The sequence below is a fragment of the Gossypium hirsutum genome, chromosome A10 (assembly GCF_007990345.1).
Source record: "Gossypium hirsutum isolate 1008001.06 chromosome A10, Gossypium_hirsutum_v2.1, whole genome shotgun sequence".
NCBI classification, from domain to species: Eukaryota; Viridiplantae; Streptophyta; class Magnoliopsida; order Malvales; family Malvaceae; genus Gossypium; species Gossypium hirsutum.
The window spans coordinates 84,957,643-84,969,999 of NC_053433.1; the positions used below are offsets into that span (position 1 = coordinate 84,957,643).

General features: G+C 40.2%; 1 long non-coding RNA gene across 1 annotated transcript; it reads right to left on the reverse strand.

Annotated features, from left to right (window-relative positions):
* Positions 1-3,167: 3,167 nt before the first annotated feature.
* Positions 3,168-3,548, reverse strand: LOC107895993 (uncharacterized). Its single transcript, XR_001683548.2, has 3 exons — positions 3,493-3,548; positions 3,316-3,403; positions 3,168-3,196 (listed from the first exon to the last, which is right to left on the reverse strand). It is a non-coding gene; the product is annotated as an uncharacterized lncRNA (long non-coding RNA).
* Positions 3,549-12,357: the final 8,809 nt, after the last annotated feature.

The window sequence follows — 12,357 nt, forward strand, 5'->3', positions numbered from 1 at the left end:
AATATCTCAAAACAATCCACAGGTAATCATACATTGAGAATTCAACTAAAAGAACATCAAAGTTTTAAACATACCAAGATGAGCATTTTATTCTGAAAACATAAGTGTCTCCCCTCATCTAAGTAATTACCTACGATTCAGAATATCACAGAGTTTCACATCCTTACTAAAGATTCACTCAAATCACTCGAGGTGTTTAAGGACAATAAATGAAGCACTCAATAGTCAATAATGAAAAGTCCTTACCATAGGCATGCATGAGAATCAAATCTCCACCACTATAAATTAAGATGAAACATCAATCAAAAGGTTTTTAAAGGGTTATAATGAGGCTTTGTTAGGGGGTGTGGTCACAAGCTGAAAGAAAAGGTTAGAATCGAGATCGAATTGAAAAAAAATACCTAACTAGCAAAAATGACTAGTCATCAATTGTATCCAATAGAGCTTTTTCTCATAATATGGAATTTAACTTCTTTAGCTCACAAGATCACTACTACTAATATGTAAACATTTTTTTTAAGAACAATACAAATAAATACAAAAAAGAATAAAACATAGCTAAGCAACAATTCCAACTCAGATCTCGACAAAAATAGGGATCAAATTAATTTGGGGGATTTCAATAATAATGGGTTAAGGGTTAATATTGAAGGTAAATCAAGGAATGGCTTGTTAGGCTCAAGGGGGTTCACTAGGAGTTAATCGTGGGGGTAGGCTTTTCATGGCATGAGTGAGTTAATCCTAAGTTCCTTAATCATTTTGACATATCAAATCAAATGGTGTGGTCTTGACATGAATAATCAAGCAAGTTCTAGAATAACAGTTCAATACTGACGCACTCAAAGTAATAATAAAAGTGAGCATGAAAGAATTAATAGATGCTCAAAAGGCTCAAAAATCTCACAAAAATTATGGCTTGTTGATGTTTAAAACTTGTGAATTTCAACTCAAAGTAATACCTAAACATTGGGGAAACAACCTAAAATTTTAAATTCTTAAAAATCAACTTATCATGTTCGATTCTCTAATGTCTTAAAGTTTCAACAATCAATGCATAAATGCCTATGTTTTAATTCAAGATATATCAATTAAAATCATAAATCAAGCAAAATTTATCCTAAATATGATATGAGAGCTTTTCTGTAACACCCCAAACCTGGCCCAGACGTTATGGCCGAATCTGACGTGCCACATTGGAGTTGAAAACCCACGTTCCGTTTTAGTGTTTTAAAAACCATATATTTTGTTGAGTTAACAAAGTGTATGGAAGCTGGGCACCAGGTAGGTATCCGAGACAGAGGAGGTGAGCCATGAAGGCTGCTTAAGTACCAAGCTCTTTGATTGGATCCAATCCTAGACATGCCCACAACCATAGCCACACTTTGTTATATCGAGTTTAAATTTGTTTAAGTGGATGACTTTGATAAATCGATTAATCGTAGTGTTGAGATATTTTGAAAACAAGTATCGTTTTGCAAACATGTCCTAAGTCTAGCCCATTTGAATAATTATCAACCAGGTTTAAAGTTATTAAAAATAAACTAATCCCAAAAAGAAATAAAAGAAAAGTTAAAATGGCCTTATTACAACCCAAAAATAAATAATAATTAAAGGAAATTTAATGAAAACCAACGCTTGTTTAAAAGCCCAAAGACGATCACCGTGGCCACTCTGAATCCCCTCCGGCCCAAGTCCCCACATCAAGGCTCACCTGCAAGGTTAAGGAAAGGGGGTGAGTTTGGAAACTCGGTGTGCAACAAGCCCCTTTCAGAGCCCAAAACAATGACAGCCTGTTGGGTCTAAGCCCAAATCCAATCTCAAACATGTACTGGGCCATAGCCCTTTTCATATTTCATATTTCATAACACTAGGCCGAAGCCTTTTCAAATTTCATATTACTGGGCCGAAGCCTTTACTGTAAACAGTATGGCCCATAGGGCCATTTCAATATCACATATAATGTCAATGAAAGAATGCAAACCCATTTGGGGAGACTACTCAACCCACCATCCACTACTCTCCACCCGTACCAACCAGCACACCATGTGGGGATTAACTCGACCCACCCCGCCATAACTCTCCACTGGCAGCATAGTTGCTTTATCATATATCTGGAGGCCTAGCCTCTTTTAATAACTAGGGCAAAAGCCCTTTTAATAACTGGGGCATAAGCCCTTTAATAACTGGGGCATAAGCCCTTTTGATAACTGGGGCATAAGCCCTTTTGATAACTGGGGCATAAGCCCTTTAATAACTGGGGCATAAGCCCTTTTGCACTTCCTCCATCCATATAAAAACCCAACCCAATGCATTTATGAACATCTCATGTGCATATCATACATATCATGTGCATATCATACATGTCATGTGCATATCATACATATCATGTTTATCAAAATCCCATGCATTAAGTTCATATATAAACCCTAGGGGTATAATGGTCACTTTTACCTACGGGCAAAATGGTCATTTTCATGTTATAAGGGTAATCTTGTAATTTTACCAAAAATTAGGGTTTCCATGTTCATTAACGATTACTAAAAATTCATGGGGGCAAATAGTGATTCTGGCCTATTTTTAGCGAAATCGAGTTATTGGGCCTAAAACCCCTAATGGGCCCTACTTAGCCAATTTCGTCATCTAGACCCATTTAGCCTATATCCACAACAGTATTAACAGTCTTAACATGCAATTTAACAGATTTTCGTTTTCTACCAATTTTACCCAAATGGGCCCGAAAGCCTATTGGGCCCTATTGCAGCCCTTCGAGGCCCAACTTACCGTGAATGCCAAAAATCACGTTCTTACCGTTTCCAATGTTCCTGATCATCATCTCAACGAATCTAACTAACTAATGAGCGTTCGCTTGCTCACGAGTCCTCGAAATGCCAGAATTTCGGCATTTCAGCTTTTCGGTATTTATCGCTTTAAGATTATGAAAAGGGTTCGTTACACACCTGATTTGTGATATTCCTTGACGATATCTCCTATGTGATTTCTCCTATAATCAACTGTTAATAGATTAGACCATGTTAATATTAAACCAAATCGAAAACTACCTATTATCATCACTTACACATTCGGCCACCATCCACAATGGCCCTTGGGTTCATACCTTTGCCGAAGTTGATGACTAGATTTAGTCACTCCGATGATCCAAGCTTTTCACACACTCCTCGATCGGTAGCCTTTAATCCTCACTAGCACCAACAAACCAAATAACACCAAAAACCCTTTTAGCCTTAGTCGACAGAGGGGTTTTCATCTTTTCTTAAACCACAAGATACAAATGGAAAGAAGGTTCGAATACTTAACAAGAGATCTACTCGTTGAAGAACGTTCCAAATACCTTCCTACCCCATATCCGTTGTGAATCCAACTTAAACGTGCGTAGAAAATAGATCTAAATATTAATTCCCGAATCACTAAAATATGAAGCTTTTGACTTTTCAGCAAATATTAATCTAAGCTATTACGAGGGTTAGTACACACCTGTTACGGGTTGAAGTTGAAACGTTTCCAAAGTCAATCGCCTACGATAACCACCACCTGTCACTCAAACTTAACTAATCCAATATCAATATATGTAAATCCTAAGCACATCAGTCATACGGAACATAAGGGCATATTCGTCATTTTACCATACAGGGGTATTACGGTCACTTTACCCTACAGGGGCTTTACGGTCACTTTACCTAATAGGGGTATTTTAGTCATTTCATCCTACAAGGGTGTTTTGGTAAATCTACAAACCAAAGGTATTTCAGTAATTTTGTAAACCAATGGTATTTCTATAATTTTTAGAAAGTCAAGGGTATTTCTGTAACTTTGTAAATTAGGGTATTTTTGTAATTTTACAAATTGAGGGTATTTCGATAATTTCACAAACCAAGGGTATTTTGGTAATTTTACAAACTAGGGGTATTTTGGTAATTTTACAAACCAAGGGTATTTTAGTAATTTTGTAAATCGAGGGTAAAATAGTAATTCTATAAATCAAGGGTAAAACAGTAATTCTATAAATCGAGGGTAAAACGGTAATTCTGTAAATCAAGGGTAAAACAGTAATTCTGTAAGTCGAGGGTAAAATGATAATTATGTAAATCAGGGGTAAAACGATAATTCTGTAAATCGGGGGTAAAACGGTAATTCTGTAAATCGGGGGTACTTTGGTAATTTTACAAGTCGAAAGTATTTCAGTAATTTTACAAATCGAGGGTATTTCAGTATTTTACAAACTAAGGGTATTTCGGTAATTTTAGTAAACTAAAGTATTCTAAACAGGGATAACAATACGAATGGGCCTAAAGCCTATTCTCGGTCCAAATGGGCCCACACGCTCATGTGGCCCTTTTAGCCCAAATCTAGCCACAAATATGAGATTCACCTAGCCTAGTCCAATATTTACTACACAATCAAACAACTTATCCAATTGGGCCTGTAGGCCCATTAGGCCCACATAGCCCTTTTCGGCCCATCGCGGCCCGAAGTAGCCATCCTACAGCTAGAGTAGTGAGAAATACACACCTGATAGGAGACTGGAGTTAATCCACACTCCGAGCACTCTTAGCCGATACCCAACCCAAACGAGCACGCCATACAGCGAAAGGGATCAGCCAAGAAAGGTACATTTACTCTCCTCATGGTTCCCTCTATTTAAAGCCAGCTTCGCAACCACTCTTATATTAGCTTCCTGATGTGGGATCCCTCCAACATTAGAGTTTAAATTCAACACCAACTCTTGCCTCCCCCTGTTAGCAAAATAAATGCTCTTTGCTTGCCATGGGATTCGAACCTATGCCTCCCCTTAAATGCTCCACACTCTACTTGCCACTAAGCCACAAGGCTTTTTGTGTCATATTTTATCCCCAATTAATTATAAGGTCTAAAGGCCAAAGTTCAGGTTCCCTTTAAAAAACCCAAAATAAATTGCAAGAGCCAAGGCTTGAACCCAAGCTCCCATACAACCTTAATGACGCCACAACCACTAGACTACAAGCTTCCTTGTGTCATTTATTTAACACAATAATTTAAAAACCCTCATCCAAGCATCCAGGTTTTTTTCACTTAATACCAAAATTTTTACTAAAGCCCAAGTTTGAACCCAAGATTTCTCTAACACTTCTCAAAGCCATTAACCACTAAAGCAAACATTTAATTGTGTCATTTCACTGCACAATTAAATACCTATATAAAACCTCCTTACGGACCCACACTCAAGGCCCAATACTCTTAGGCCCAAATTCGGGGTGTTACATTTTCAAGAGAACAAGGCAGTCATTCAGGGATTTTCCTGATAATGAAATGAATACCATGTAACATCCCAAACCCGGCCCAGACGTTATGGCCGAATCCGACGTGCCACATTGAAGTTAAAAATCCACGCTTTGTTTCAGTGTTTTAAAAACCGTCGTTTGATAAGGCTTAACCAAGTGAATGGAAGCTGTGCACCAGGTAGGTATCCAAAAACAGAGGAGGTGAGCCATGAAGGCTGCTTAAGTACCAAGCTCTTCGATTGGATCCAATCTTATACATGCCCACAACCAATGCCACACTTGGATATAACGAGTTGAAATTTATTTAGGTGGATATCTTTGATAAACCGATTAATCGTGTCATTTAATTTGAAAACAAGTATCATTTTGAAAATGCGCCCTAAGTCTAGCCCATTTGAATTATTATCAGAGAAATTCAGAGATATTAAAATAAAATAATCCAGAAAGAAAATAAGTTAAAATGGCCTTATTACAACCCAAAAATAAATAGTAATTAAGATAAACTAAAGAAAACTAGTTGCTTATTTTAAAGCCCAACAGCGATCACCGTGGCCTCTCTGAATCCCCTCCGGCTCCAAGTCCACACATCAAGGCTCACCAGCAAGGTTAAGGAAAGGGGTGAGTTTGGAAACTTAGTGTGCAACAAGCCCCTTTCAGAGCCCAAAACAATATCAGTCTGCTGGGCCTAAGCCCAAATTCGATCTCAGCACATATTGGGCCGAAGCCTTTACATTATTCATATCACTGGGCCGAAGCCTTTTCATTATTCATATCACTGGGCCGAAGCCTTTACTGTAACAATATGGCCCATAGGCCCGTTTCGATAATACATGCAACATCAATCAACATATACAAGCCCATTTGGGGAGACTACTCAACCCACCAACCGCTACTCTCCACCCGTACCAACCAAGCTCTCCATGTGGGGAATAACTCAACCCACCCAACCAAACTCTCCACTGGCAGCATAGCTGCTTATCATATAACTGGAGGCCTAGCCTCTTTTAATAACTGGGGCAAAAGCCCTTTTTGATAAACTGGGGCAAAAGCCCTTTTTGATAAACTGGGGCAACGCCCTTTTCGGTAAACTAGGGCATAGCCCTTTTGCACTTCCTCCATCCATATAAAAACCCAACCCATGCATATATAAATTTATCATGTGCATATCATACATATCATGTGCATATCATGTCAAATAATGCATATCAAAATCTCATGCATCAATTCATAATTAAACCCTAGGGGTATAATGGTCATTTTTACCTAAGGGCAAAATAGTCATTTTCATATTATAAGGGTAATTTCGTAATTCTACCAAATATTAGAGTTTCCCATGTTCATTATTAGTTACTGAAAATTCCATGTGTTTTGACTGCGACTCTAGCCCATTCTTAGCGACACCGAGTTATTGAGCCAAAAACCCCTAATGGGCCCTACATAGCCGAATTAGTCATCTAGGCCCATTTAGCCCATTTTCCATAACGGTCTTAGCCGTATTAATGCGCAAACTAACAGGATTCCATTTTATACTAACTTTACCCAAATGGGCCTGGAAGCCCATTGGGCCCGATTTTAGCCCCTCTAGGCCCAACTTACCATCGTGCACCAAATCGTGCCCTTACCTGTTCCAACGATCCCGATCATCGAACTTAATGAATCTAACTAACCTATGAGCGTTCGCATGCTCGGCATTTCAGTTTTTCAGCATTTATCGATTTAAGCTACGAAAGAGGGTTCATTACACACCTGATTGGCGATATTCCTTAACGAGATCTCCTACGCGATTTCTCCTATAATCAACCGCTTATAGATTAGATCATAATAATAGTTAAACCAAATCGAGAACCATCTATTATCACTTACATACTCGGCCACCATCCATAATGGCCCTAGAATTCATACCTTTGCCGAAATTGCTGACTAGACTTAGTCACTCCGATGATCCAAGCTTATCCAAATCGACACCCCTCGCCTTGCTGCTCCTCCAATGTTTCTACTCCACCATAGAACCCATAAAAACAAATGAAGAAGCCGAATAAGGCTTATATCTCTAATTGGCCACCTCCCTAAACTATAGGGGTTTCGGCTTCTATCAACAGTTACTATTGAATCGATTTAGAGTTTGAACACTTACCACAGTCTCTCTTCTTGAATCCGTTTAAAGCCTAGAAGATAAAGGAATTGGCCACCAAAAAGTGAAAAGGAAAAAGAGGGTTGCTGGTCAACAAGAAATCGGCACCAGAGGTTTCGACTTTTGTGATTTTTCGGCAAAAGTAAAGATAAGGAAGAAGTGGTAGATGAACGGAAGGGAATGGTGAACAGGTTCCGAAAGAGAAAAGGAAGGAAAGGTGGATGGAAGGGTGGTGGTTCGGCCAGAGAAGAAGAAAGAAAAAGAAAAGAATAAAACTAAGGTTTACAGGAGAAAACGGCACAGCTAAACTTTTAAATGCCGAAATACCAACCTAATATCCTCTCTGTCGAAATCCCCTACCTATTAACAATATTTATAACAATATTTATGTTATAAAATAAAAGAGTACGAAAAAAAAAGACTATTTTTTCTTTCTTTTTTTTGAAAAAAAAAAAGAAACTTTGAGATTGCTGAATCACAGACGAAATAAATATATAAAGCAACTGAGCCATCATAGTATTTTTGAACTTTTCCGAAAAAAAAAAAAAGGGTGGTAATTGGATTATTTAGTGATCTGGGTCTAATAGACGCTCTCTATATTTTCTCTTTTTCTTTTTTCGATGAAAGAAAAAAGAGAATTCCATTGTAAAGCCGTATGCAATGACAAAAAATGCAGGTACGGTTGTTCAATTCTATCTTTTTTTCTTATTATTCTTTAGCTATTTTTAGCTATTCTTCTTGCCTCATTACCCATTATTCAGCTCACTCCATCTCCCTCTCAAATCCCTAAAATCTCTCCCCTTATCCCTCATTAATCCATGCGTTTGACTGATTCAAACTCTCTCCCACAGACTTCCATTCGGCTACAACTCCTGCATGCTCAAAGCATAAAAATTAGCATCACATTTGCCATCATAGGGAATCAAACCCAGGTCTTCCCCCAACCACTTACACGCCACCTTTTTAGCTCCCTAGTGGCGTCACTTAGCCACTTTACCAGAGGCTCTTTTGTCATACATCTTACCCACAATTTTTAATAAGACCACCTATCCAAATCCCCTAACTTCTTAAGTCCAAATTCAAAAATTCTACCGGGTTTTGGCCAACACATGGGTTTTTCATAAGCCCATTTACACCCTTCAATTATGAATTTCACAACCAAATACCTAATTTTAAAAAACTTTTCCAAAATGTCGAGAATCACGACAAAACCCGAAAATCAGGATATTACAACTCTACCCTCCTTAAAGAAATTTCGGCCTCAAAATTTTTACCTGATCCGAACAGTTGAGGATATTGCTGACGCATTGCTTCCTCGGCCTCCCAGGTAGCTTCTTCTTTGCCATGGTTCCTCCAAAGTACCTTCACTAATGGGACTGACTTCCTTCTCAGCACCTTGACGTTGTGATCAAGTATTTGTACAGGTTCTTCTTTGAAGGTCAAATCCGACTGTACTTTGATTTCTACAACTGGCACGATATGAGTTGGGTCAGAACGATATCGCCTTAGCATGGACACATGAAAAACATTGTGAATACGGTCTAACTCCGGAGGTAACTCAGCTGATAAGCCACCGGCCCTACCCGCTTAATAATTCGATAAGGCCCAATAAACCGTGGACTCAACTTGCCTTTCTTACCAAATCTCAATATCTTCTTCCAAGGCGATACCTTCAAAAAGACCATGTCCCCTACAGCATATTCAATATCCTTACGCTTCAGATCGGCATACGACTTTTGTCGATCCGCTGCCTCCTTTAACCGATTCTTGATCGCCTTAACCTTGTCTTCAGTATCCGTTATCAACCCTGGCCCAAGTACTTGCCTTTCCCCCAATTCTGCCCAACAAGTAGGCGAACGACACCTTCGCCCATACAGTGCCTCATAAGGAGCCATCTGAATACTTGCTTGGTAACTATTGTTATACGCGAACTTCGCCAATGGCAAATAGTCCTCCCAACTGCCCCTAAATTCAATAACACAACCTCTCAATATGTCTTCTAGAATCTGAATGACCCTCTCTGACTGCCCATCCGACTGAGGGTGAAAAGCCGTACTGAAATCCAATCGCGTTCCCAACGCCTCATATAACTTTTGCCAAAACCAAGATGTAAACCTTGGGTCTCGGTCAGAAATTATTGATACTGGCACCCTATGCAACCGCACTATCTCTGCCACATACAACTTTGCGAGCTTCTGAAGTGAGTAATCGGTTCAGACAGGTATGAAATGGGCAGATTTCGTGAGCCTATCCACAATTACCCAAACTGAATCCTTCTTAGAAGGTGTCAACAGAAACCCACTTACAAAATCCATAGTTACTCTTTCCCACTTCCAAAGTGGTATCTTTACTGGCTGTAAAAATCCTGAAGGCAGTTGATGCTCGGTCTTTACTTGTTGACACGTCAAACATTTCCCCACAAATTCGGTTACTTCTCACTTAAGCCCAGGCCACCAATATAGCTCTCACAAGTCTCGATACAACTTATTCCCTCCTGGATGCATAGCACAAGGTCCACTATGTGCCTCTTTTAAAATCGTTAACCTCAAGTCAGAGTCCTTCGGCACACAAATTCTTCCTCGAAAACAAAGAACCCCATCACTATTTAACCCAAAGTCTGGATTTTCCCCCTTCTCAACTTGCTGAAACCAAAAAACCAATAACTCATCCTCCAACTGTTGCTTCTTAATCTGCTCCACCCAAGTCGGTCTCACTTGTAACTCTGCCAATAAGCTTCCATCGTCATACAAACTTAAACGAGCAAACATTGCCTTCAATTTCGCCACAGTCCTTCGACTTAACGCATCAGCCACGACATTTGCCTTACCTGGATGGTACTCAATCGAACAGTCATGGTCCTATAACAACTCTATCCACCTTCGCTGTCTAAGATTCAACTCCTTTTGAGTTAACAAGTACTTATGACTCTTGTGATCCGTATAAATAATGTATCTCTCCCCATACAAGTAGTGCCTCCATATTTTAAGCGCAAAAATCACCGCTGCCAACTCCAAGTCATGCGTACGGTAGTTTACCTCGTGAGGCTTAAGCTGTCGTGAAGCATAAGCGACCACTTTACCCTCTTGCATCAACACGCAGCCCAAACCTACATGTGACGCATCGCTGTACACAGTGAAATCCTTACCAGACTCAGGCTGAATCAACACTGGCGCTTCTGTTAAAACTTTCTTCAGCTTCTCAAAAGCCTCTTGCTGCTTATTCGTCCAAACAAAAGGTGCTCCCTTCCTTATACGTTTCGTCAACGGTGCTGCCAACACAGAAAATCCTTCTACAAATCTCCGATAATAACCTGCCAACCCCAGAAAACTTCAGATTTCTATTTCTGACCTCGGTGGCTTCCATTCCAGAATTACCTCAATCTTTCGAGGGTCCACCTTGATTCCCTCAGCAGACACAACATGCCCCAAGAAAGTGACCTCCTTCAGCCAAAACTCGCACTTACTAAACTTTGCATAAAGTTGCTTTTCCCTTAGCACTTGCAGCACAACACGAAGATGCTCATCATGCTTCTCTTCTATTTCTGAATACACCAAGATATCATCGATAAAAATGACTACGAACTGATCCAAGTACGGCTGAAACACCCGATTCATTAAATCCATGAATGCTGCCGGCGCATTAGTCAAACCAAAGGGCATAACCAGAAACTCGTAATGACCATATCGAGTCCTGAATGCCGTCTTATGAATATCCACCTCTTTGACTCTCAACTGATGATATCCTGACCGAAGGTCCATCTTAGAAAATACCGAAGCTCCTCTTAGCTGGTCGAACAGATCGTCGATTCTTGGTAACGGATACTTGCTCTTGATCGTCAGTTTGTTCAACTGCCGATAGTCAATACGCATTCGCATAGTCCCATCTTTCTTCTTTACGAACAACACTGGTGTGTCCCACGGGGAAACACTTGGTCTTATAAAACCTCTATCCAACAGTTCCTGAATCTGAGCTGTCAATTTTACCAACTCCTTTGGTGCCATCCTATAAGGCGCAATGGACACAGGAGTTGTTCCAGGTAACAAGTCGATTCTGAACTCGACTTCTCTGCTAGGAGGTAATCCAATAAGTTTCTCCGAAAATAAATCTTGAAATTATTTAATGGTCCTAACCGATTCCACAGTTATCCCCTCAGGTTCAGCTTGACTTACAAAGGCCAAGTACGCCTCACAACCTTTCCGAATCAACTTCTCAGCCCTTAAAGTCGAAACAACATTGGACAAATAATTCCTTCGTTCCCCTATGACCATTATCTTCTCATCTTCGGCAGTCCTTAGTACCATTCTCTTTACAGCACAATCCAACGTCGCCTTATGCTTAGTTAACCAGTCCATTCCCAAGATAAGATCAAAATCCCCAAATGGCAGCTCCATCAAATCTCCTATAAATATCTTATCTTGTATCTCTAAAGGCACCGCCCTAAAGAGTTTATCTACCTTAACCGAGTGTCCTAAAGGGCTTATCACCGATACCCCACTCACAGTCTCCTCAGGAAGCACACCCAATGCCCCAGATACATCACAAGCAACATACGACTGAGTGGAACCCACGTCAATTAAAGCAGTGCAAGGTATACTATGAATGAAGAACATACCCGTTATAACATCAGGAGCATCACCCTCCTCACGACGCCGTGCAGCATAAACCAACGCCGACTGTCGAGCTTCAGCATGTCCAACACCCCTGCCGGGTGCCCCACGTCCTCGTCTATTACCATTACCACCTCTACCTTGCCCACGACCTCTCTATGGTGGTGGTCCTCCTTGCTGTGGTTGGGCATCCCTTTACTCCGCAGCTAGTTCCTGAGCTGCTCTTCGAGGACATTCTCTGAACTTATGCTCCTTGGACCCAAATCGAAAACATGCTCCAGTTCGTTTCCAGCACTCCCCCATATGCACCCTACCACAGTCCCTACAAGCCTGCGGTCTTAAA